The sequence below is a fragment of the Terrapene carolina genome, unplaced genomic scaffold (genome assembly GCF_002925995.2).
Source record: "Terrapene carolina triunguis isolate 2854851 unplaced genomic scaffold, T_m_triunguis-2.0 Scaffold638, whole genome shotgun sequence".
NCBI classification, from domain to species: Eukaryota; Metazoa; Chordata; order Testudines; family Emydidae; genus Terrapene; species Terrapene triunguis.
In genome coordinates, this window is record NW_020664989.1 from 578228 (window position 1) to 584227 (window position 6000).

Consider the following 6000-nt stretch of genomic DNA (forward strand, 5'->3'; position numbering starts at 1 on the left):
GCAGACAAACCCCAGAAGCTGGTGGTTATTCCAATACTTAGGTTTACCAACCAGCCCAAAACAGTTTCTGTAGTACCTCACTGGTTACTTAGAAGTCCAAACAACACAATTCCCTTAAAGTACCCAGCCTCAGGCCTCCATTCAGACACACCTGTCAAATATGATGATGATTACTGAAAATCTTATCTCATCATATAAAAGAAAAGGATCTTCCAATCCCAAAGGATCAGCCACCTACCCAGGTCCAATTATAACTTAGATCTTACCCAAAATACATGCTTAGAGCCAATTCTTATTAACTAAGCTAAAATTTATTAAAAAAGAAAAGAGAGAGAGTGTGTTGGTTAAAAGATCAATATACATACAGACTTGAATTCAATTCTTGAGGTTCAGATACATAGCAGAGATGAGCTTGTAGTTGCCAAAAGTCCTTTTAGGCCTGGTCTACACTACGACTTTAATTCGGATTTAGCTGCGTTAATCCGAATTAACCCTTCACCCGTCCACACTACAGAGCCAGTTAATTCGAATTAAAGGGCACTTAAAATCGATTTCTGTACTCCACCTCGACGAACGGAGTAGCGCCTAAATCGATTTTGTTAATTCGAATTAGGGTTAGTGTGGCCGCACACCACCGAATTACTGTGTTTAAATTAATGGGGTAGTGTGGCCGCACACCACCGAATTAATGTGGTTAAAAACCGAATAAATGTGCTTAGTGTGGCCGCGCACAATCGAATTTATACAACCTGTTTCCCAAATTCGAATTATCTAAATTCGGATTAATCCTGTAGTGTAGACATACCCTTAGAAATAGTCCACAGGTTATAGTCCAATGTCCATATTCAGGGTGGCTCCAGTCAATGACTGGGGATCTCAATCCTTATGGCTTAAGGTTTCACCCTCTTGAAACCCAAAGCAGATCTGAGATGAAGAAGGATCGTGTCCCAGGGTTCTTATACATTTTCAGCAGCCTTTTGGCCTGAGAAAACAATAGGCTTAACTCCCTCTTCCAAACATCCTGGCAATTAGCACAGGGTAATTTATCCATTAAACAGTTCAGATACAGGTTACCACAACCTTCAAAGAGACACATAGACAATAATACTATTTCACTCAAGTATCTTCCTAAATGTTAATATTCCTTTTTTTGATCTTCGAATCAAAGCTATAGCGATAGACAAGACTTATTTGCTTACATCACAAGACCTGAGCAAACATCTACCCTTCTATCTCTAACAATGCAGAATTGCATTTCAAAGCTCTATTCATTTACATATTTTCCTAACAAGTCTCTAAAGTTTGTCCATGGGTTAGGACAGCCTGTGAGTTAATTAACTCTTTCTGGCCCTGTCATCTTTCAATGAGATATTATATTACACTCATAACATCACACCCCCAATGCAAAATTGATGCAGGAAGGGATGATACAAACATCACTGACTGTTATCCCAAAAGCTTCCCATCCTGGGTTCTGTCTCATTACAGCTTGTATTGGGTTATAAGCCATATCAATGTATAACAGAAATGGTTTACCCAACTCACGCTCAATAACATGATTGAATCTTTTTACAAACTCAAGGTAAAACTTGGTTAGAACAATAGTGGATTGGATCTGCTCTTGCAGCAGGATTCCTGTATTTCTCATGTGATCTTGCCAAGAGCTGAAGAACATAGCTACTTTATCCATACAAGCTCTGGCAAATGTTTAGAACCCAATTAACATCAAGTTAATGTAGATATTAATGTTGTCCATAGTATAGAAATCTTGGCATTTATTCATGAAAGCAATATGGTAGTGTGCCTTAGTTTCCCTTTTTACACAGCACATCAGGTTTGGAATGTCCTTTCTCCTGTGAAAAGTTTTAATACTGTTTACAGGCATTAACAGTGCAACATTAGCATTACAAAGGCCTTTTAACATAGAGTGTGTTCTCATGTATTTCTCTTAACATGTTCAAGGGATTTTCCAAAAGATTAGGCACATTGTACATTTTTATAGTTTTTGGTAATAGCGACACACTTACAAAAATCACCATCAGCATTAACAACAAATCCATTGCAAGTGTCCATCTACAATCATTTTTGTCATGCCAGACCTTTGGCTCAACACCATTGGGGTTTGGGCCTTTTAGGGTTAACCTGTGGCTTCCCTTTGCAAAATTAAGTTCTCTCTTTCTTCCTTGTCCTGAAGGATCAAACCCTGATTTCTCTTGCTTAACAGAATTCACTGGCTGATGGGGTGGGCTCTTTGTGCTAACAGCTATTAGCAAGTCTTTCTTCCCCCAGTCAGTCAGGTAATTTGCATCAACACAAACACTAGCTTTTAAATTTTCAGCTGCTACCAATTCCAAGGCTGGACTCTGTCTTACAAAGATACCACACAAATCCAAAGAGTGCGAGTGAGAGTTTGCTTGCTCTCCCCTGCATCCTCAAGCATTCAGCCATAAAACTGTTCTGCTCTGACACACCAGTAACCAAATCTGTCCTCAGACCCTGATGCACAGACTGCTCACTCACAGAATCAGCATGGAGACATTCCTGTTCCAACACCATTGTCTTCCCAACAAGCTGGCCAAACCCAGACACTTGGTCATAGAGCTGCTCAACTTTCTTAACAGCTCTTACTCCATCTGAGACCTTTTCAAAGCTATCCACATGGGATCTTTCAAAAGGAAAGTCAGTGGATTCATTTAGAACAGAAAATTTCTGGCTGTTAGGAACTGAAACTTCCTTGATTAAATCACTTTCACACCCTTTAGATGTATCAAGCTGCTTGCACAGATTACCATGAGGATTTCTTTCCCTAGCAGCTTTTCTAAGCAACAGTTCACCCCTCACAGAAATTCTGCTCTTACCCTCTTCACCTAGGGCTTGCTCTACAGGAACACTTTTCTGAGCAACAACAGACTCTTTCTGCAAAAAGAATAGGAGTACTTGTGGCACCTTAGAGACTAACAAATTTATTTGAGCACAAGCTTTCGTGGGAGTTGTCTTACCAACTCTGAGAGGCCAATAAAGTAAGAGAAAAAACTTTTGAAATGATTGTACTGGGCTATCTTGATTATCACTTCAAAAGTTTTTTCTCTTACTTTATTGGCCTCTCAGAGTTGGTAAGACAACTCCCACCTTTTCATGCTCTCTGTATGTGTATATATATCGCCTCAATATATGTTCCATTCTATGCATCCGATGAAGTGGGCTGTAGCCCACGAAAGCTTATGCTCAAATAAATTTGTTAGTCTCTAAGGTGCCACAAGTACTCCTGTTCTTTTTGCGCATACAGACTAACATGGCTGCTACTCTGAGACTCTTTCTGGGTCTTACTCATATCCAGGATCACCACTGACCCATCAGGCGGATTCCTACACAATCCCCTTTTAGGCAAACTCATAGACTTCATAGTCAAAAGGTCAGAAGCATTCTCCTTCTTGCTACAAGTTTCCCAACTGTCAGTAGTGTGGGGGAATAGGCCTGGCTGGCCTCGCTTGCACCGATCAGAACATCGGCAGAGACTCGTCATATAGGCCCGCCCTGCAGGCCACAAGCCTGAACTAGGCTAAGTGACACAGCCTCCTGCCAAACTCGGTCAAGGGTCATGACCAGAGGAGGGAGGGAGGGAGGGGCCAAGGAGGGAAAGAATAAAAAGCCCCAGCAGCAGCACTAATGAAATATGTTCATGGCTGATGAAATATAATAACCGCTTGTGTGAAGCAATAGATAACTTTAGCTGAATGCAAACTGACGAAATGCAGTTTCTCCTTTGGGTGATCTGTGACCCCCCCCCCCTGTGATTCCAGCTAAATGCAAGGTAGCCAATCATGGTTCTCTTCTGGGTGCTCTGTGACCTCCCCGAATTTCTAGCTAAATACAAACTGACTAATTAGATACCTTCTTTAGGCGTCCTGTCAACCCCTCACCGGTACACTGACCATAACGCCCCGGAAGGTACCATGCACTCTTCTGAGAATGTACCCTAGCTGGTGCCAAGTTTTGACCGCATCAGGCTTTGCGAGAAGCCCCCCACCCAATATGCACCCAATTCTCGGAAAAATAATGAGGAAGGCACCGAGAAAGGGAACAGACCCCAACTCTTTTATTTTTGTAAATGACGTACTATGTTTGCGGTTTGTAAGAATAAAGGCAGCCTGCGAGCTGTGATCGGGTATGGTAGTTTTCGGACTGCTACCCCAACGCGTTGGTATGTATTGCAATAAACGGGCCTTAGGCTTGAGTCTGTGAACTAAAATTAATGCGTGGGTGACTTTTTCCACAACAGTAGGTAACACAATCAAATTACCTTCATGCTCTCCTTGTACCCTGGCTAGGATATCACCCTGATTAGACCTCGTTGCTACATCCTTTTCCAACTACACATTAGCAACAGGCCAAATACAAGCACCAGAATTGTCTGGTCTCTGGGATTTTGCTAAGACACTAACTGGATGCAACCTAGTTACAGTGCCATTCTCCCCAGCAGACACAAACTGAGGACCATTCCCCTCCTGGGCTTTAGCACTATTCTCAACCATCACAGGCTGAAAGGCACCTTCTGTCTGCTCCACAGACAAAGAAGAGCCAGAGACACATTCTCCTTTACCAGACACACAGCTTGGGATTTCATTCCCCTTGTCCCAGCACACAGGGCTGTTCACAGACAACTGCTTGGAGACCGAGGTAGCTTCCTCCATAGGCAAGTCAATACCCCTGACAGACATGTCCCTGCATGCCTTGCTGAGTCACAAGGTGTATCTGCCTTCTTTCAATGGGTCAGTTGTATAGCTGATAGTCCTTAATGGGCCATCAAGGAGGCAAGGCAGTGCTGATGACAAATTGTCTGGGGTGTCATCCAGAAGCATAGCACAATCTTGAAATATAGACAGTATAGATCAAATACTTATAACTTTAAATACACAAATGATACATGCACAGAGATAGCATAATCATAACCAGCAAACCATAACCTTGTCTTAGACACCTTATTTCACCAACTTCATACAAGATTTGGTGCCACTACAGGACCTTAGTTGCAACAATGATCTATACCAGCGGTGTCCAATACGTTCACCACTAGCCACATGTGGCTAATAGGCTATTGAATTGTGGCTAATGCATGTGGCTTTTTTATAATGTGACTAATAAGAAAAATTCAAAACCACAAGTGTGGCTAGCATCGAATTTCTATTGGACACCACTGAACTATACGGTCCCAGTTCATATTAATAACGTCACATTCTAACAATAACTTTGAAACAGGAAGAATGGTATTAATGTGATGCTCCCTGGTTCCCGATAGGAAGGGCACACTCGAATTAGAGACCTATTTGTCCACCTCAAAACAGGGAGAACTGCAAAAGACAAAAATGGGCCAATCAACTGGACAAACTGGGGTAATGGTGATGAAAACAGTCAAACAGCTTTAAAAGTTACTATGTGGGAATCAGGAAAAGTATTAAAGAAAAAAAATAATGGTAACCCTAGAGGTTTTTATGGTGTTTATCTCCCTTGTAGATTCTCTGATGCCTAACATGGTCTGAGTGCCAAGAGAAGGTAGTCCCACACTCAGTGCATTCATAGGGTCATTCCCTTGTGTGGATTCTCTGATGCTGAAAAAGACCTGATCTTTGAGTGAAGCTTTTTCCACACTCACTGCACTCAAAGGGCCTCTCCCCTTTGTGGATTCTCTGATGCCTAATAATGGATGATCTGTGAGTGAAGTTTTTCCCACACACACTGCATTCATGGGGTCTCACACCGGTGTGGATATTCTGATGTTCAGAAAGGGCTGATTTGTGAGTGAAGTTTTTCCCACACTCACGGCATTCAAAGGGCCTCTCCCCTGTGTGGACTATCTGATGCCTAATAAGGTGTGAGCTGTGATTGAAGTTTTTCCCACATTCACTGCATTCATAGAGCCGCTCCCCTGTGTGGATTCTCTGATGTTCAGAAAGCACTGATCTGTGAGTGAAGCTTTTCCCACACTCACTGCATTCATAGGGC

General features: G+C 42.2%; 1 pseudogene; it reads right to left on the reverse strand.

Moving 5' to 3' along the window:
* The window catches only part of LOC112124981, a 573457-nt pseudogene that overhangs the window by 557712 nt on the left and 9745 nt on the right, over positions 1-6000 (reverse strand).